At 45.3% G+C, this 22,150-nt stretch overlaps 1 protein-coding gene across 1 annotated transcript in view; it reads right to left on the minus strand.

Moving 5' to 3' along the window:
- Positions 1-20,284, minus strand: part of GP1BB (glycoprotein Ib platelet subunit beta) — a 41,485-nt gene extending 21,201 nt beyond the window's left edge. The window contains exon 1 of the mRNA XM_069215310.1: positions 20,150-20,284. The gene's annotated coding sequence lies outside the window, so the exon portion shown is untranslated. The remainder of the gene's footprint in view (positions 1-20,149) is intronic.
- Between the last annotated feature and the right edge of the window lie 1,866 nt (positions 20,285-22,150).

The following is a 22,150-nucleotide window of genomic DNA, read 5'->3' on the forward strand; positions in this document are numbered from 1 at the left end:
AGAGATGGAAGTCAAGGGACAGAGGCTGAAGCAGGATGGCCTGACGGAGGCAGACACTGCGATACAGAGAGCCATAGGTATGGATTTTCTGAGCATTTGAGTAATATTGGGGTTTCTGGTGTACCCAAAACTTAAGTGGGCAGAGAGACACTCTTCTTTTCCCTAGTATCCACAGGCAGGGTCAGACTGGCCTATCAGGCAATCAGGCAATTCCCAAAGGGTTGATCTGATAGGTCTGTGTGGGTCAGTTTTATTGGCTGTTTGAGGGCCTGTTGTGTAGTCTGCTGGGCTGGTTTTTACTGATGATTTCCTTGGTGTTAAAGCAAACACTGCTTGCAGCAAGCTCAAATGAATGCAGTCTTCCGTACATTGCAAAACACTTATACAGCATATATTTACAGGTTCAACACTGCCCAAATTTGCAAACATGGACCACAAGGACCACTTTGTTAGCTGTCTAATTCACTAATAGGGCCACATTTATTTTGGTGGCTGGGCCTATATTCTCTCCTAGTCTGACCCTGACCACAGACTTGCAAAGGTGGAATCCACACAAAGGAGAACTTCAGCCTGTGTTGGATCTGTCTCGAACAAGGTGCACATCTGCTCTTGGCTCTTTAAAAAACAGAATAGCTTGGTCTGCAAAACATGGACTGGAGCAGCATATCACACATGGACCTTGGAAACTTGGCGACTATGCGTCAGGGGCCAATGAATGTTCCAGGATTTCAGGCCCGATGGTTCCATCCTGAGTTATGAGTGATGACATGGCCAGGACAATGGTTACAAAACGTCATTTATGACAACATCATCGTTGTGCTAATTAGTAATTTTGAAACAAAACAAATCCTACCTCTATTAGGTCACAGAATGTTGTCAAGTATGGAAGATTGAAGAATTTGTAAGGTGTCCTGAGTATTGTCTCCCTATTCCAAACATGGCAGTATTTTAGAAGAGAAAAGTGGGATGTTTAAAAAAAAAATAAGTGGGAGAATGTTTTGCCCTCATATTTCTTCTATAGAAAGAGAGGCAATGTGAGGAGGGCGCCACAATTAAGCCCTTTTTGGCTTTAAAAGTCATGAGTCTTTTACCTGAATTGGATCTATATTGCCTCCATGCTATTCCTGTCTGTGACACAGCAGTGCAATGTCATGTCAGGGCTGTGCAGATTGTAATGGAGGCCATTTTGGAAATACGTTCTGGTCACACCAAGTGAAATGTGCCCTGTCATCTGTTTCTCGGCCGCTTGAGGGCAGGCTTGCTCCAGCGTTCTTTTCCATCTGAAACGCACGGATGTAGTGTGAGTCAAACCGTGTACAGCCTGCACCTTAGAGACCAACCGAGCCCTGACCACAGGCAAGGCTGAGTTTACGTCCAGTGCTTTAAATGGGCCGGTACTCTCCGGTACTGAGTACCGGCACTTTTTTATTTTGAGAGGGAGAGTACCGGCACATCTCAATAAAAACGTAATACTTTCAATTGGAAAGTACCGGCACTTCTCAGCAACAAGCAGGTACTCTGGCACAGAGTACCTGCACTTTAATTTCTCCATTTCAAGCACTGCGTTTACCCCGCAGGGAATGAAGCTTGTATCAATCAATCAATCAATCAATCAATCCCCGCGGCGCATTCGGGCCTGAATAATGGGAGGTTCCCAAAGAGAGATTGAAGAGGCTGGAGGGGGGGAGATGGGTGTTCGTGGGAGGGTCTCCCTTCTGCTGCCCAAGGGGCTTAGAGCAGGCTGAGAGAGTCATTCACATGTTTACAACAGGGGAGACCCGACCAGAACTCGAGCAAAACACCATACATGCCAATAGACCCGGTTCAGGCGGGAGACTCCCGATTTAGGAAGCCAAAAAAGGCTCTGTGTGTCTCCCGCCTGAAATTGCGTTTGCTTCAGTAGTCAGCGGGGGAAACACATTCTACTGATTATTTTTTTTAATCTCCCACTTTCCCCTTCTAAAACGTTGATACAGGGAATCTATGCATAAAGTCACACTATAAACAGAAAAGAACTAGCCAGAACTAAAACAAGAGAAGGTCAAGAAAAGGGGAAAACTAGCAAGAAACCGAACAAGAACTAGCAAGAGACAGAATAAGATAAATGGCATAAACATGCGAGAACTAGCTAGAAAAAGAGACATGACACAAGCGGATAATAACTAGCCAGAGACACCACAAGAGAAACGTCAAGAGAAGAAGAGAATCGGTCAGAACACAATGAATGCAAGGAGCGGGAGAGCGCTATCCAGAGACAAAACAAGATGCAGGGCAGGAACAGAAGAGCAGGAACCAGAACAAAATTCATGCCAGGAGCAGGCGAGAACCAGCCAGGGCCAGAAGAAGATAGATGCCAGGAGCATGTGAGAACCAGCCACAGCCAGACAAAGATGCATGCCTAGATAGAGCATGTGAGAACTAGCCAGAGCCAGGAGAAGATACATGCCAGGAGCAGGCGAGAACCAGCCAGAAGAAGATACATGCCAGGAGCATGTGAGAACCAGCCACAGCCAGACAAAGATGCATGCCTAGAGTATGTGAGAACCAGCCACAGCCAGATGGATATACATGCCTAGATAGAGCATGTGAGAACTACCCAGAGCCAGGAGAAGATACATGCCAGGAGCAGATGAGGACCAGCCAGTGCCAGAAGAAGGAACATGCCAGGAGCAGGTGAGAACTAACCAGAGACAAAAGGAGATACTTGCCAGGAGTAAGTGAGAACCAGTCAGAGACAGTAGAAGATACATGCCAGAAGCAGGTGAGAACCAGTCAGAGCCAGAAGAAGATACAGGCAAGGAGCAGGTGAGTGCCAGCCAGAAGAAGATACATGCCAGGAGCAGGTGAGAACCAGCCAAAGCCAGAAGAAGATAAATGCAAGGAGCAGGTGAGTGCCAGCCAGAGCCAGAAGAAGAAACATGTCAGTAGTAGGCGAGAACAAGCCAGAGACAAAAAAAGATACATGTCAGGAGCAGGTGGGAACCAGCCAGAAGAAGATGCATGCCAGGAGCTTGTGAGAACCAGCCGGAGCTAGATAAAGATACATGCCAAGAACAAGTGAGGACCAGCCAGAGACAGACGAAGATACAAGCCAGGAACAGGTGAGTACAAGCCAAAGTCAGATGAAGATACAGGTCAGAAGTAGGCGAGAACCAGCCAGAGACAGAAGAAGACACACGTCAGGAGCAGGTGAGAAGCAACCAGTGCCAGAAGAAGATGAATGCCAGGAGCACATGAGAAACATTCAGAGCAAGAAGAAGAATCAGATCAGGAGCAGGTGAGAACCAGTCAGAGCTAGCTAAAGATACATGCCAGGAACAAGTGAGGACCAGCCAGAGAGAGGCGAAGATACAAGCCAGAAACAGGTGAGTACCAGTCAAAGTCAGATGAAGATACAGACCAGAAGTAGGCGAGAACCAGCCAGAGACAGAAGAAGACACATGTCAGGAGCAGGTGAGAAGCAACCAGTGCCAGAAGAAGATGAATGCCAGGAGCACATGAGAAACATTCAGAGCAAGAAGAAGATACAGGTCAGGAGCAGGTGAGAACCAGTCAGAGCTAGCTAAAGATACATGCCAGGAACAAGTGAGGACCAGCCAGAGAGAGGCGAAGATACAAGCCAGGAGCAGGTGAGTACCAGCCAAAGTCAGATGAAGATACAGGCCAGAAGTAGGCGAGAACCAGACAGAGACAGAAGAAGACACATGTGAGGAGCAGGTGAGAAGCAACCAGTGCCAGAAGAAGATGAATGCCAGGAGCACATGAGAAACATTCAGAGCAAGAAGAAGATACAGGTCAGGAGCAGGTGAGAACCAGCCAGAGCTAGATAAAGATACATGCTAGGAACAAATGAGGACCAGCCAGACACAGAAAAAGATGCATGTGAGGAACAGGTCAGTACCAGCCAAAGTCAGATGAAGATACAGGCCAGAAGCAGGTGAGAACCAGCCTGAGCCAGAAGAAGACACATGTCAGGAGCAGGCGAGAACCAGCCAGAACCAGAAGAAGGTACATGCCAGGAGCAGGTGAGAACCAGTCAGAACCAGAAGAAGATACATGTCAGGAGTAGGTGAGAACTAGCCAGAGACAAAAGGATATGCATGCAGGAGCAGATGAGAACCAGCCAGAAGAAGATCCATGCCAGGATCATGTGAGAACCAGCCAAAGTCAGATGAAGATACAGGCCAGAAGCAGGTGAGAACCAGCCTGAGCCAGAAGAAGACACATGTCAGGAGCAGACGAGAACCAGCCAGAACCAGAAGAAGGTACATGTCAGGAGCAGGTGAGAAGCAGTCTGAGCCATAAGAAGACACATGTCAGGAGCAGGTGAGAAGCAGCCAGAGCCATAAGAAGATACATGTCAGGAGCAGGTGAGAAGCAGCCAGAGCCAGAAGAAGATACATGCCAGGAGCATGTGAGAACCAGACGGAGCTAGATAAAGATACATGCTAGGAACAAATGAGGACCAGCCAGAGCCTGAAGAAGATGCATGCCAGGAGCATGTGACAACCATGCTAGGAACAAATGAGGACCAGCCAGAGTCAGAAAAAGATACATGTTGGGGACAGGTGAGTACCAGCCAAAGTCAGATGAAGATACAGGCCAGAAGCAGGTGAGAACCAGCCAGAGCCAGAAGAAGACACGTCAAGAGCACATGAGAAACATTCAGAGCAAGAAGAAGATACATGTCAGGAGCATGTGAGAACCAGCCAGAGACAGAAGAAGACACATGTCAGGAGCTGGTGAGAAACAGGCAGTTCCAGAAGAAGATACATGTCAGGAGCAGGTGAGTACCAGCCAGAAGAAGATACATGTCAGGAGCAGGTGAGTACCAGCCAGAAGAAGATACATGTCAGGAGCAGGTCAGAACCTGGTAGGAGGAGATACATGCCAGGAACAGCAGAGCTCTAAGCCAGAAACATAATAAGAAGCATGCCAGAAACAGGAGAGAACCAAACAGAGCCAGACCAAGATGCATGTTGTGGAAATACAAGGAGAGACCTAACAAAAGACATACCAAGAAAATGTTAAGACAATGAGAGAACTGGCAAGAGATAGAAGAAGAATATTTCAAGAACAAGACAGCACAAGTCAGAGAAAGAAAAAGAGACATGTCAACAATAGGAGAGCACGAGGGGGAGAACGAAAAAGAGACATATCCAAAACATTAGAGGACTAGCTGAAGACATAAGACAAACAGGCACACTAAGAGCAGGAGAGAACTAACCAGAAGGAAAACAGGAGCCAAGTCCTAAAGAGAAGACAAGTTGGCAGAGTTAGAACAAGAGAAATATTAAGAAAAGGAGAGAACTAGCAATAGACAGAACAAGGTAAATGCCATAAACAGGCATTAAAGAGCCAGAACAAAATATATCTCATAAACAGAAGAGAACTAGCCAGAGGAGGAAAAGGACCCAGGTCAGAAACAGGGGATAGCTAGCCAACCATGGGCAAAGAGACACGCCATAAACAGCAGAGAACTAGCCAGAGGAGGAAAAGGACACAGGTCATAAACAGGAGATAGCTAGCCAAACATGGATGAAGAGACATGCCATAAACAGTACAGAACTAGACAGAAGAGGAAAAGGACACAGGTCATAAACAGGAGATAGCTAGCCAACCATGGACAAAGAGACACGCCATAAACAGTACAGAACTAGCCAGAGGAGGAAAAGGAGGCAGGTCATGAACTGTAGAGAGTGAGCCAACACAGACTGTGAGATTTGCCATAAACAGCAGAGAACTAGTCAGAGAACTGTTAGGAGGCAGGTCATAAACAGTAGAGAATGAGCCAACACAGACTGGGAGACATTCCACAAACAGCAGGGAGTGAGCCAATTCCATGTCAAGAACAGGAGAGAACTAGCCGGAGCTAGAACAAGAGGGGTGTAGCAAGGACAGGAGAGAACCATCCAGAGACAAGTGTTAAGAAAAGGAGAGAGGTAGCCAGAGACAGACCCAGACACTTACATAAACATGGCAGAACTAGTTAGAGACAGAAGATTAGACAGGAAAAAAAGATGCCCAGAACAGGAGACAACTAGCCTAAGACACAGTAAAAGGCATGCCAAGAATAGGAGAGAACTAGCCAGATACATAAAAAGAGACATGAAAAAAACAGAAGACAACTAGCTAGAGACGGAACTAGAAACATGTCATTAACAGGAGATTACTAGCCAGAACACACAACAAGTCATGAACATGAGAGAACTAGCCAGAAACTTAACAAGAAACATATCAGGAGCAAAACAGCAGTAGTAATATACAGAACAAAATACATACAAGGAGCAGAGGAGAACTAACTAGACAAAGACCAAGAGAGATGTCAACAACAAGCAAAAACTAGCCAGAGAAAGGACACAAGAGATGTCAGAAGCGAGGGAGAACTAGCCAAAGAAAGAAAAAGGAGCTATTTCATGAACAAGAGAGAACTAGCTAAAGATAAACAGACCTGCCATGAACAGAGGAAAAGTAGCTGAAGGAAGATCAAGAGACCTTAAGAAAAGGAGAGACAGAGACAGCAGAACTAGATACTTGTCAAAAACAGAAGAGATCTAGCCAGAGGCAGAAGAATAGACTTGTCAAGTGTAGGAAAGAACCAGCCAGAAAAAGAAACATGTCAAAAACAGAAAAGAACTAGCCAGAGGCAGAAGAATAGACATGTCAAGCATAGGAGAGAACCAGCCAGAAAATGAAACATGTCAAGAACAGAAGGGAACTAGCCGGAGGCAGAAAAAGAGACAAATCGAGAACCAAAGAAAACTAGCCAGAGACAGAAAAAGAGCCCTGTCAAGAACAGGAGAGAATCAGCCAGAGACAGGTAAAGAGACAAGTTGAGAACCAAAGAAAACTAGCCAAAGAGAGACAAATAAAGAACAGAAGAGATCTGGCCAGAGAAAGAAAGGGTGGCATACCATAAACAGACAAGAACTAGCAAGAGAAAGAAAAGGAAACAGGAAAAAAAACAGTAGAATAGCAGCAAGAGATGGAAAAAGAAACATGTCATCAAAGGAGGACTACTTGCTGGTAGCAGAACAAGAGACATGTCATGAACATGACAGAACTAGCCAGAGACATTACAAGAAACATATTGATCCAGAGAACCGCTACTCATAGACAGAACAAGATACAGACACGAAGCAGATGAGAAGAAACCACAGAAAGAAAAGAAGAGCTCCCAGAAACAGGAGAGAACTAGCCAGAAGAAGAACAAGAGAGATGTCAGGAAGAGGAGAGAACTAGCCAGAGACACACCCAGAGCAATGCCATAAACAGAAGGGAACTAGCCAAAGAAAGAACAAGAGAGATGCCAGGAACAGGAGAGAACTAGCCACAGACACACCCAGAGCCATTCCATAAAGAGAAGAGAGCTAGCCAGAGACACACCCATAGCCATGCCATAAAAAGAAGAGAACTAACCAGACAAAGAACAAGAGAGATGCAAGGAACAGGAGAGAACTACTAGCCAGACACACTCAGACCCATGCCATAAACAGAAGAGAACTAGCCAGAGAGACACCCAGCACCATGCCATAAACAGAAGAGAACTAGCCAGAGAGACACCCAGCGCCATGTCATAAACAGAAGAGAACTAGCCAGAGACACATCCAGAGCCATGCCATAAACAGAGGAACAAGAGAGACGCAAGGAACAGGAGAGAACTACTAGCCAGAGACTCACCCAGAGCCATGCCATAAAGAAAAGAGAACTAGACAGAGACACACCCAGAGCCATGCCATAAAAAGAAGAGAACTAGCCACAGAAAGAACAAGAGAGATGTCAGGAACAGGAGAGAACTAGCCAGAGACACAGCCAGAGCCATGCCATAAAGAGAAGAGAACTAGCCAGAGACACACCCACAGCCATGCCATAAACAGAAGAGAACTAGCCAGAGACACACCCAGAGTCATGCCATAAACAGAAGGGAACTAGCCAGACAAAGAACAGGAGAGATGTCTGGAACAGGAGAGAACTAGCCAGAGACACAGCCAGAGCCATGCCATAAAGAGAAGAGAACTAGCCAGAGACACACCGAGAACCATGCCATAAACAGAAGAGAACTAGCCAGGGAAAGAACAGGAGAGATGTCTGGAACAGGAAAGAAATAGCCAGAGACACACCAAGAGCCATGCCATAAACAGAAGAGAACTAGCCAGAGACACACCCAGAGCCATGCCATTAACAGAGGAGAACTAGCCAGAGACACACCCAGAGTCACGCCATAAACAGAAGAGAACTAGCCAGAGACACACCCAGAGCCATGCCATAAACAGAAGACAACTAGCCAGAGATACACCCAGAGCCATGCCATAAACAGAAGAGAACTAGCCAGACACACTCGCAGAGCCATGCCATAAACAGAAGAGAACTAGCGAGAGACACACCCAGAACCATGCCATAAACAGAAGAGAACTAGCGAGAGACACACCCAGAACCATGCCATAAACAGAAGAGAACAGGCCAGAGATACACCCAGAGTCATTGCTTAAAGAGAAGAGAACTAGCACGAGAGACACCCAGAGCCATGCCATAAACAGAAGACAACTAGCCAGAGATACACCCAGAGCCATGCCACAAACAGAAGAGAACTAGCCAGACATACACAGAGTTATGCCCTAAAGAGAAGAGAGCTAGCCGGAGAAAGAACAAAACGGATGTCTGGAACAGGGGAGAACTAGCCAGAGACACACCCAGAGCCATGCCATAAAGAGAAGAGAACGAACCCGAGAGACGCCCAGAGCCATGCCATAAACAGAAGAGAACTAGTGAGAGGCACACCCAGAGCTATGCCATAAACAGAAGAGAAGCCAGAGAGACACCCAGAGCCATACCATAAAGAGAAGAGAACTAGCCAGAGACACACCCAGAGCCATGCCATAAACAGGAGAGAACTAGCCAGAGACACACCAAGAACCATGCCATAAACAGAAGAGAACTAGCCAGAGATACACCCAGAGCCTTGTCATAAACAGAAGAGAACTAGCCAGAGACACACCCAGATCCATGCCATAAACAGAAGAGAATTAGCCAGAGACACACCCAGAGCCATTGCTTAAAGAGAAGAGAACTAGCACGAGAGACACCCAGAGCCATGCCATAAACAGAAGACAACTAGCCAGAGATACACCCAGAGCCATGCCATAAACAGAAGAGAACTAGCCAGACATACACAGAGCTATGCCCTAAAGAGAAGAGAACCAGCCAGACAAAAAACAAGAGAGGTGTCAGGAACAGGAGAGAACTAGCCAGAGACACACCCAGAGCCATGCCATAAACAGAGGAGAACTAGCCAGACACACCCAGAGCCATGCCATAAACAGAAGAGAACTAGCCAGAGACACACCCAGAACCATGCCATAAACAGAGGAGAACTAGCCAGAGATACACCCAGAGCCATGCCATAAACAGGGGAGAACTAGCCAGACACATGCAGAGCCATGCCATAAAGAGAAGAGAACTAGCTGGAGAAAGAACAAAAGGGATGTCTGGAACAGGGGAGAACTAGCCTGAGACACACCCAGAGCCATGCCATAAACAGAAGACAGCTAGCCAGAGGCACACCCAGAGCCATGCCATAAACAGAAGACAGCTAGCCAGAGATACACCTAGGGCAATGTCATAAACAGAAGAGAACTAGCCAGAGATGCACCCAGAGCCATGCCATAAACAGAAGAGGACTAGCCAGAGACACACCCAGAGCCATGTCATAAACAGAAGAGAACTAACCAGAGACACACCCAGAGCCATGCCATAAACAGCAGAGAACTAGCCAGACAAAGAACAAGAGAGATTCAGAAACAGGAGCGAACTAGCCAGAGACACACCCAGAGCCATGCCATAAACAGAAGAGAACTAACCAGAGACACACCCAGAGCCATGCCATAAACATCAGAGAACTAGCCAGACAAAGAACAAGAGAGATTCAGAAACAGGAGAGAACTAGCCAGAGACACACCCAGGGCCATGCCATAAACAGAGGAGAACTAGCCAGAGACACACCCAGAGCCATGCCATAAACAAAAGAGAACTAGCACGAGAGACACCCAGAGCCATGCCATAAACAGAAGACAACTAGCCAGAGATACACCCAGAGCCATGCCATAAACAGAAGAGAACTAGCCAGACATACACAGAGCCATGCCATAAAGAGAAGAGAACTAGCCAGAGACACACCCAGAGCCGTGCCATAAAGAGAAGAGAACTAGCCAGAGACACACCCAGAGCCGTGCCATAAAGAGAAGAGAACTAGCAAGAGACACACCCAGAGCCGTGCCATAAAGAGAAGAGAACTAGCAAGAGACACACCCAGAGCCATGCCATAAACAGAAGAGAAGTATCCAGAGAAAGAAAAGGAGACATTTCCTGAACATGACAAAAGTAGCCAAAGACAGTCAAAGAGACCTGCCATGAAAAGGAGAGAACTAGCTTAAGAAAAGGAGAGACACACACAACAGAACTATATGCACATTAAAAACAGGAGAAACCTAGTTAGAGGCAGAAAAACAGACTTGTCGATAGCTGGAGAGAACTAACCAGAGACAGAACAGGAGACATGTCAAGAAAAGAAAAGAACTAGCCAGAGACAAAACAAGAAACATATCAACCCAGAGGAACGCTTTCAGAGACAGAACAAGATACACGAAGCAGATGAGAACTAGTCATAGGCAGAAAAAAGACATGTCGAGAACTGATTAGAAGTAGTCAAAGACAGAAAAAGAGGCATGTCAAGAACAGAAGAGAGCTAGTAAGATACAGAAAAAGAGACATGTCGAGAACAGATTAGAACTACATAGAGACAGAAAAAGAGACACGTCGAGAACAAATTAGAACTACCCAGAAACAGAAAAACAGACATGTAGAGACCAGATGAGAACTAGTCAGATACAGAAAAAGAGACGTCGCAAACAGATAGGAACCAGTCAGGTACAGAAAAAGAGACATGCCAAGAACAGATGAGAGCTAGCCAGAGACACAAAAGGAAACATGTTTAGAACAGATGAGAACTAGTCAGATACAGAAAAAGAAACATGTCGCGAGCAGATGAGAACTAGTCAGAGGCAGAAAAAGAGACATGTCAAGAACAGATTAGAACTACCCAGAGACCGAAAAAGAGACATGTTGAGAACAGATTAGAACTACCCAGAGACAGAAAAAGAGACATGTAGAGACCAGATGAGAACTAGCCAGAGAGAGAAAAAGAGACGTCGCGAAAAGATAGGAACTAGTCAGAGACAGAAAAAGAGACATGCCAACAACAGATGAGAACTAGCCACAGACAGAAAAGGAAACATCTTTAGAACAGATGAGAACTAGTCAGATACAGAAAAGAGACATGTCGAGACAGATTAGAACTACCCAGAGACAGAAAAACAGACATGGAGAGGCCTGATGATAACTAGTCAGAGACAGAAAAAGAGACGTCGCAAACAGATAGGAACCAGTCAGAGACAGAAAAAGAGACATGCCAAGAACAGATGAGAACTAGTCAGAGACAGGAAAAAAGACATGTTGAGACCAGATGAGAACTAGCCAGAGGCAGAAAAGGAAACATGTCTAGAAGAGATGAGAACTAGTCAGATACAGAAAAAAAGACATGTCAAGAACAGATGAGAACTAGCCAGAGACAGAAAAGGAGACAGTCAAGAGCAGAAGAGAAATAGCCAAAGAGACAGAAAAAGAGACATGTCATGAACAGATGAGAACTAGCCAGAAATTGAAAAAGAGACATGTCACGGACAGATGAAAACTAGACAGAGACAGAAAAAAAAACATGTCGCGAGCAGATGAGAACTAGTCAGAGACAGAAAAAAAGACATGTCAAGAACAGATTAGAACTACCCAGAGACAGAAAAACAGACATGTAGAGACCAGATGAGAACTAGCCAGAGACAGAAAAAGAGACATGTAGAGACCAGATGAGAACTAGCCAGAGACAGAAAAACAGACATGTAGAGACCAGATGAGAACTAGCCAGAGACAGAAAAAGAGACGTCCCGAACAGATAAGAACTAGTCAGAGACAGAAAAAGAGACATGCCAACAACAGATGAGAACTAGCCAGATACAGAAAAGAAAACATCTTTAGAACAGATGAGAACTAGTCAGATACAGAAAAGAGACATGTCAGGGACAGATGAAAACTAGTCAGAGACAGAAAAAGAGACATGCCAACAACAGATGAGAACTAGCCAGATACAGAAAAGAAAACATCTTTAGAACAGATGAGAACTAGTCAGATACAGAAAAGAAAACATCTTTAGAACAGACAAGAACTAGTCAGATACAGAAAAAGAGACATGCCAACAACAGATGAGAACTAGCCAGATACAGAAAAGAAAACATCTTTAGAACAGATGAGAACTAGTCAGATACAGAAAAGAGACATGTCGAGAACAGATTAGAACTACACAGAGACAGAAAAAGAGACATGTCGAGAACAGATTAGAACTACCCAGAGACAGAAAAACAGACATGGAGAGGCCTGATGAGAACTAGTCAGAGACAGAAAAAGAGACGTCGCAAACAGATAGGAACCAGTCAGAGACAGAAAAAGAGACATGCCAAGAACAGATGAGAACTAGTCAGAGACAGGAAAAAAGACATGTAGAGACCAGATGAGAACTAGCCAGAGACAGAAAAAGAGACATCGCGAACAGATAGGAACTAGTCAGAGACAGAAAAAGAGACGTCGAGAACAGATAGGTACTAGTCAGAGACAGAAAAAGAGACATGCCAACAACAGATGAGAACTAGCCAGATACAGAAAAGAAAACATCTTTAGAACAAATGAGAACTAGTCAGGTACAGAAAAGAGACATGTTGAGAACAGATTAGAACTACACAGAGACAGAAAAAGAGACATGTCGAGAACAGATTAGAACTACACAGAGACAGAAAAAGAGACATGTAGAGACCAGATGAGAACTAGTCAAAGACAGAAAAAGAGATGTCGCAAACAGATAGGAACCAGTCAGAGACAGAAAAAGAGACATGCCAAGAACAGATGAGAACTAGTCAGACAGGAAAAAAGACATGTAGAGACCAGATGAGAACTAGCCAGAGACAGAAAATGAGACAGTCAAGAACAGAAGAGAAATAGCCAAAGAGACAGAAAAAGAGACATGTCATGAACAGATGAGAACTAGCCAGAAATTGAAAAAGAGACATGTCACGGACAGATGAAAACTAGACAGAGACAGAAAAAGAAACATGTTGCGAGCAGATGAGAACTAGTCAGAGACAGAAAAAAAGACATGTCAAGAACAGATGAGAACTACCCAGAGACAGAAAAACAGACATGTAGAGACCAGATGAGAACTAGCCAGAGAGAGAAAAAGAGACATGTCAAGAACAGAAGAGAAATTAGCCAAAGAGACAGAAAAAGAGACATGTCACAAACAGATAAAAACTAGCCAGAGATAGAAAAAGAGACATGTCAGGGACAGATGAAAACTAGACAGAGACATAAAAAGAGACATGTCAAGAACAGAAGAGAAATAGCCAAATAGACAGAAAAAGAGACATGTCATGAACAGATGAGAACTAGTCATAGACATACAAAGAGACATGTTGAGAACAGAAGAAAACTAGCCAGAGACAGAAAAAGAGACATGTCGAGGACAGAAGAGATCTAGCTAGAATCAGAAGAATAGACGTGTCAGAAGAGAACTAGTCAGAGACAGAAAAAGAGACATGTCGAGAACAGAAGAAAACCAGCCAAAGACAGAAAAGGAGACATGCCAAGAATAGAAGAGAACTAGTCATAGACATAAAAAGAGACATGTCAAGAACAGAAGAGAACTAGTCATAGACATAAAAAGAGATATGTTGAGAACGAAAGAGAACTAGTCAGAGACAGAAAAAGAGACATGTCGAGAACAGAAGAAAACTAGCCAACGACAGAAAAGGAGACATGCCAAGAACAGAAGAGAACTAGTCATAGACATAAAAAGAGACATGTCAAGAACAGAAGAGAACTAGTCATAGACATAAAAAGAGATATGTCGAGAACGAAAGAGAACTAGTCAGAGACAGAAAAAGAGACATGTCGAGAACAGAAGAAAACTAGCCAAAGACAGAAAAGGAGACATGCCAAGAACAGAAGAGAACTAGTCATAGACATAAAAAGAGACATGTCAAGAACAGAAGAGAACTAGTCATAGACATAAAAAGAGACATGCAAAGAACAGAAGAGAACTAGTCATAGACATAAAAAGAGACATGTCAAGAACAGAAGAGAACTAGTCAGATACAGAAAAAGAGACATGTCAAGAACAGAAGAGAAATAACCAAAGAGATAGAAAAAGTACAGATGAGAACTAAGCAGAGACAGAAAATAGACATGCCAAGAACAGAAGAAAACTAGCTTGAAAAAGAGAAATGTCAAGAACAGAAGAGAAATAGCCAGAGACAGAATAAGGGACATGTCAAGAACAGACGAAAACTAGATACGGCCAGAAGAATAGACTTGTCAAGCGCAGGAGAGACCTGGCCCGAGACAGAAAAAAGAGACATGTCAGGAACTGAAGTGAACTAACTAGAGACAGAAAAAGAGACATGTCAAGAACAGATGGGAACTAGCCAGAGACATAAAAAGAGACATGTCAAGAACAGATGGGAACTAGCCAGAGGCATAAAAAGAGACACGTCAAGAACAGATTAGAACTAGCTAGAGACAAAAAAGAGACATGTCAAGAACAGAAGAGAAATAGCCAGAGACAGAAAAAGAGACATGTCAAGAACAGAAATGAACTAGTCAGAGACGGAACACGAAACGTGGAGAACAGACGAGAGCTGGCCAAAAAGTGAATAAGAGACAAGTCAAGAACAAGAGATAACAAGCGACAGGCAGAAGAAGAGACATATTATCAATAGGAGACTGCTAGCCAGGGGTGAACAAGAGACACGTCACGAACAGGAGCGAACCCGCCAGAGACAGACGAATGATTCAACTACAGGCCTTAGCTCCTGTCAGATCGCAAGCTCATTAAAAACCTGAAGTTTGTGAATGACTCGAAATTGAGAATTGGGAATGAACATCCCGTAAAAAGACAGTCACGTGTCTCGGACTAGAAATACAAACAGAATAAGAGACAGCCGGGAGTCTCTGTAATGAAGAGACAGACAGAGACGAGTCATGAACAAGAGACAGTCAGCTGCTTCTAGGGCAGATACAAGCCACAGGAGAATGAACAGACTACAATGAGGTGTCTCAGATGCTGAGCACAGTCAGAGACAATTCAAGAACAAGTGAGAGTCAACTGTCTTAAAGGCAGAGACATGCCAGAGAAACTGCACAACAGAAAAGCAGGACTCTCGGGTGCTGAGCACAGGGGGAACCCTAGGGGCAGAGCCAAGAACAGGAGACAGTTGGGAGTTTCATGCACAGAAGACAAATTAGAGACAAGTCAAGAAAAAGAGACAATCACTAGACTTAGGGGTAGAGAAACAGCCATAGACAAGTCAACTTAAAAAGAGAGTCGGGAGTCTGAAAAGCTGAGATTGGGCAAAGACCAAGAGAATGTAAAGAATCTCCTGGGAGAGAGACATCCTTGGACAAGAAGAGGAGACAGTCATGAGTCTCGAGGCAGAAAAACACAACCAGAGACAAGTCAAGAATAAGAGACAGCCTGAAGGGTTAGGGATAGAGACATCCTTGGACAAGAGCAGGAGACAGTCAGGGGTCTCGGGGCAGAGAAACACAGCCAGAGACAAGTCAAGAACAAGAGACAGCCTGAAGGGTTAGGGATAGAGACATCCTTGGACAAGAGCAGGAGACAGTCAGGGGTCTCGGGGCAGAGAAACACAGCCAGAGACAAGTCAAGAACAAGAGACAGCCTAAAGGCTTGGGGAAAGAGACATCCTTGGACAAGAACAGGAGACAGTCAGGAGTCTCGGGGCAGAGAAACACAACCAGAGACAAGTCAAGAACAAGAGACAGCCTGAAGACTTATGGATAGAGACATCCTTGGACAAGAGCAGGAGACAGTCAGGAGTCTCGGGCAGAGAAACACAGCCAGAGACAAGTCAAGAATAAGAGACAGCCTGAACACTTAGGAACAGAGACATCCTTGGACAAGAGCAGGAGACAGTCAGGAGTCTCGGGCAGAGAAACACAGCCAGAGACAAGTCAAGAACAACAGACAGCCTGAAGGCTTAGGGATAGAGACATCCTTGGACAAAAGCAAGAGACAGTCAGGAGTCTCGGGGCAGAGAAACACAGCCAGAGACAAGTCAAGAACAAGAGACGGCTTGAAGGCTTAGGGATAGAGACATCATTGGACAAGAACATGAGACAGTCAGGAGTCTCGGGGCAGAGAAACACAGCCAGAGACAAGTCAAGAACAAAAGACAGCCTGAAGACTTAGGGATAGAGACATCTCTGGACAAGAGAGCAGGAGACAGTCAGGAGTCTCGGCAGAGAAACACAGCCAGAGACAAGTCAAGAATAAGAGACAGCCTGAAGGCTTAGGGATAGAGACATCCTTGGACAAGAGCAGGAGACAGTCAGGAGTCTCCGGGCAGAGAAACACAGCCAGAGACAAGTCAAGAATAAGAGACAGCCTGAAGGCTTAGTGATAGAGACATAATTGGACAAGAACATGAGACAGTCAGGAGTCTCGGGGCAGAGAAACACAGCCAGAGACAAGTCAAGAACAAGAAACAACCTAAAGGCTTAGGGAAATAGACATCCTTGGACAAGAGCAGGAGACAGTCAGGAGTCTCGGGGCAGAGAAACACATCCAGAGACAAGTCAAGAACAAGAGACAGCCTAAAGGCTTAGGGAAATAGACATCCTTGGACAAAAGCAGGAGACAATCAGGAGTCTCGGGGCAGAGAAACACAGCCAGAGACAAGTCAAGAACAAGAGACAGCCTGAAGACTTAGGGATAGAGACATCCTTGGACAAGAACAGGAGACAGTCAGGAGTCTCGGGGCAGAGAAACACAGCCAGAGACAAGTCAAGAACAAGAGACAGCCAGAAGGCTTAGGGATAGAGACATCCTTGGACAAGAACAGGAGACAGTCAGGAGTCTCGGGGCAGAGAAACACAACCAGAGACAAGTCAAGAATAAGAGACAGCCTGAAGGCTTAGGAATAGAGACATCCTTGTACAAGAGCAGGGGACAGTCAGGGGTCTCGGGGCAGAGAAACACAACCATAGACAAGTCAAGAATAATAGACAGTCTGAAAGCTTAGGGATAGACATCTTTGGACAAGAGCAGGGGACAGTCAGGGGTCTCGGGGCAGAGAAACACAGCCAGAGACTAGTCAAGAATAAGAGACAGCCTGAAGACTTAGGGATAGAGACATCCTTGGACAAGAGCAGGAGACAGTCTACATCCTTGGACAAGAGCAGGAGACAGTCGGGGGTCTCGGGGCAGAGAAACACAGCCAGAGACAAGTCAAGAACAAGAGACAGCCTGAAAACGTAGGGCCAGAGACAAGAACAGGAGACAGCCAGGAGTCTTGGGGCAGAGAAACACAGCCAGAGACAAGTCAAGAACAAGAGACAGCCTAAAGACTTAGGGATTGAGACATCTCTGGACAAGAGAGCAGGAGACAGTCAGGAGTCTCGGGGCAGAGAAACACAGCCAGAGACAAGTCAAGAACAAGAGACAGCCTAAAGACTTAGGGATTGAGACATGGCCAGAGACACGAACAGGAGACAGTTGAGAGAGTCAGGGGCAAAGACAAATCCAATGACAAGTGAAGAAAAAGAGACTGCCTGGCGCTTCACATGCCGAGACACACAAGGAGACAGGTCAAGATCAAGAGACAGTGTGGAGACTCAGGGCAGAGATGCAGAAAAGAACATGAATAAGAGAAACCGTCGGGAGTCTGAGGCACAGAGAAAGCCAAGTATTAGTCAAGAACAAGAGACAGTTAGAAGTGCCAGAGACATATATACTCAAATACGAAGAATCGAGGAGAGACAGTCTAGAGTCTTGTGGTCAGAGGCAGCGGAAGAGACAAGTCAAGAAGAAGAGACAGCGAGGAGTCTCGAAGGAGAAGAGGAGACGACAAGGAGTCTCGGCGGCTGTGCATTAGACAGAAGGCAGTAACTGTCATGAGAAACCGTCAGGAGGCTTGCAGCAGAGAGACGTCCACATGCAGACGGGCTACAAGAGACGGGAGCCCCATGGGCAGCTAGGCAGACAGAGACGCGCCATTAGAGTGCAAGGAGTCTTATCGGTGCAGCCAGAAACAGAACAGGGACAGTCTCGAAGACAGACACAGATGAGACAGGCACATGAAGGGAGAAGGTCAGGCACCTCAGGGGCAAAGACAGAGGGAGGTGAAGAGAATCGAGGGTCCAGGGGCCTAAAGACAGGCAGAGACAGCTTGAAAAAGGCACGATTGGTGGTAGAGACAGCCACAGTAAGTCCAAGAAGTGGGCACAGTGGGTTGGTTGGGGGCAGAGACACACCCAGACACTGGCCAAGAGCATGAGACAGCCAGGGGTTTCAGGGTAAGAGACAGACACGAATAACAAGCAGTCAGGCACCCGGTGTCAAGGACAGCGACAGGGCAAGGAGAGACATTCAGAAGGCAAAGGTCCTGAGACTCGAAGAGACAGGCTAAGGACAAGAGACATTCAGGATCCCAACAGGGAAACAGCGACAACTAGAGACTGATAAAAACTAGCAGGAGTCGGGCACAGAGAGACAAACAAGAGACAGCCGATGGACTACGGAGAGGTGACAGCAAGAGACAGCGAAATAATTTGTGACAATCGAAAGTCTAAGAAGCAAAGAGACAGTTGCGGGCTTTAGAGACAGAAGCCAGAGTCCTTGCACCGTGAGACAGGAAAGAACGAGTAGCTAAAAAGTTAGCCCAGAGGGATAAGACACCTGTGTGCAGCCTGTACTTCACATGTATGGGTGCCGTGGGGCCTACTCACCCTTTCATCTTCCTGAGGTACATGTATGTACCCTTCTGTTGGGTGGTACCCTACTTTTAGAAAGCCAACGCAGCATCCAGTTTGTGTAGTGTGCTATGTGAACGACCGACACTACAAAACAGGGAATGCACAAGAATTTGTCATCTTTCACTAGTGCCACGTCAGTAGATTATCAATCAGGGGATCCGCCCTGCGCCTGCAGAAAATAGAAGTGTCCGAGCCAACAAATTAACACGGAGAGCCGAGCCAGGGCCGAGCCGCGGGTGTGCTGTGGCTCTGAGAGCCCGCGCAGGAGCCGAGCCCTGAAAATATGTCCTGGAAATCATGGAACAATTATTACATTAGAACAAGGTGTCTTCAAAATTCGAGTGTGTTTCTCCTTTGTACATTAGATTATTTGAAAAATCTTTAATAAAAGTATAATTTTGAAACATGCACTGAGAAGCATCCCTGCCCAGATGACAATGCTATTAGATAACTAAGAGGCAAGTCAGTTGCCATCTGTCCCTTTAATGTCGCCTATATCATAGATGGAGCAACTTTAGAGGCTGATTAATGAAACGCACGGTTTATTATAAAGCGCACTTCCTGAGCTCATGCATTTGAAGGTGCTCTCATGTGTAATAATGAACATAAAGGACGCTTGGGGAAATAAGCTATTTGCCGAGGATCACACAGTGTCGTCAAGCCGGGAAGCTGGAACCCCAGGCGAGATGGACATCCTTCTGACTTCTAGGATGAATGTTTTGTCCTTAACTCGTGAAAGATGAGATTAGAGCAGAGGTGACAGGCAGTCTTCACATTTTATTTGAGTTCGTTTTACACAGAGTGACACTTGCCCACGGACATAAAAGCCTCCTAACAACAGACAGATTACAGGACTCGTTTTATTTCCGGCACAGGGCCATAATTCATGGGATGTCCAGCCAGGGTCAGGATCTGAACCCTATGATTCTGGTTGCCAAATCTAGCCACTGGGCCACATTGCCTCATATGAAAGCTTGGCTCGTTTTGGGCTCGAGGTTCCCAGAAGACGTCGAGTCGAGCCAGAGCTTATGGCTTGATCCTGGCTGTGGTTTGCCAACCACTAGCAGAAACCCACCATCACCATACGCAGAGATGCTGCAGAATACGGGGGGGCTCACGTGCAGTGAGGACCCCTGTGTTTTACCCAGAATGCCCAAGGAGCCCTGAACCAGCAGGGAGCACAGAGATTGGAGCAGCACAGAGGCTGTTCTGGACTCACCTTGTTGGGCCCTCACAGGCTTCCAGGAGCTAAAAGGACTCGCCACTCCTCTGAGATGACACCGACCATCTACCAGTCCCCTCCGCAGAGCACTGCCGGGCGCCCCTCGGTGGCCGCATGTTCCAGACAGATAAGGGGGGCGCGGTCCAAGGGACGTCTTCCTCTGACGTCTTATGGCCACAGAGTCAGAGCTTATCCAAGATGGGACAGGACGCAGGGCTGCAAATAGGACAGTACTCAGTAAGTACTTTGGTATTCAGGACTTACACACTTTTTTTGAAGCTGGTAAACCCTTAACGTGAAACAAAAGCAGTTCTAGGAAAAAATGTTTCTAAAAGCAAGAACGCACATCCATGGAGTTGGACTTTGTTTAAGGATGTTAGTAGGTCAGGCACACCTATTGAATGTTTGCTAGGACACTGGTATATTTTCCTTTATTCACAGTACTGACTTCATTTGTAGGAAATTTAGATTCCCCAGACAAATAAAAAAGTTAAATGGATAGTTAACACAGCGTTTCTTCTTTCTTTCAGCGCTGGTAAAAAAAGTTATTTTGCCGCATTAATCAGTACAGCCGACAAGCTCATCCTTGCAGGCCAATTTTTGATGTAAGCATGTACCAATGAATCCTCACAAGTGTGTAAAAATAAACATTGTGAACGCAAATCCCCGTCAGCAAAAAGTTAATTACACTGTCCCACATTGCGTGCTATTTTCCCATTTTCAGTTTTGTTAAACGTACTTAATAGTTTCAATGTACTACAAAAGAAAACACATTTTAGAATATGGTTTTTATTTCCTTACAATGATGCTTTACATTTAAATTTTAATTTATATTAATGCACCTGGTTGCAGGGAAACACATTTTAAATATTAGCACATTATCTATTCCCAAACAAAAGCACACATTCCTTAAAACATATCTGTCGTTTCAGGCAAACAATGAAAACTAAAAATAAAACTGAGGTTGATGTTGAAACTTTCCAAGTCTTTCTAAAGAGTACTAAAATCAATTAATAAATCATGTAATACAAAAAAATATGTAATGAGTAACATGCTGTATTGTTACATGTTGGCGTCTCGTGGTTGAGGTGACACTTATAAACCTCTTGTCTGTCGGATTTTGTTGTCGCCAGAACCCCCCAATGACAAAGAAAGCCCGTGTCAGGGCTGCTAGGATTATGCAACATGGAGGACCAAATCTATCTATCTATCTATCTATCTATCTATCTATCTATCTATCTATCTATCTATCTATCTATCTATCTATCTATCTATCTATCTATCTATCTATCTATCCTGTGTGGTAAAAATCCAAATTATGTGGCTCATTCTCCGTAATTCTCCGTAATTCTCTGTTACATGCCTTAGTACATAAAGCACCATTGCCATTACAACACAAAGATGTATTTACTTTGTTTGAAATATTATAAAGTGCTACAAGGCCCTCCAGGCACTTGAAAGCATTAAAAGTCTTCTCAGAAAAGTCCACTTCATGAAAGTGAGGGTGAAGATTGGAGGGAAGCTTCTCCGATGTTCTTCAGCTGGGACCCCTTTTCTTCACAAAGTCCAATTGTAACTGGGGTGCATATTTACAAGCCCCTTGCGCTGCCAAACCTATCTATGAGTTCACGCAAATTCACTTTGTGTGGCTTTGAATGGCCTTATAGATATGGAGTAACGCAAGGCAGCGGACGTCTCTGCGTTGCCTTACTCTGCGCCAGGGAGGCGTTCCATGGGCATTGCAGTGGATGCTCCCACGCAACACAGAGGATTTTGACGCATCCACAGATTTACAAGAATCTGTAAACCTGGGGATGCGCCACAACCTTACGCCTCCCCAGGGGAGCTGCAACGAGGATAAATATCTTTATTTCTCCATCTTTTTCCCTCTTTCTACATGTTCTGCATTCTGAGCACACATAGGACGAGGGAAACGCCTCTCGGGATTGTTTTTGTGCAGGAAGATGTTCCTTCCTACACATGCAACGTAGACATCCT

Source organism: Pleurodeles waltl, chromosome 11 (assembly GCF_031143425.1).
Source record: "Pleurodeles waltl isolate 20211129_DDA chromosome 11, aPleWal1.hap1.20221129, whole genome shotgun sequence".
NCBI lineage: Eukaryota > Metazoa > Chordata > Amphibia > Caudata > Salamandridae > Pleurodeles > Pleurodeles waltl.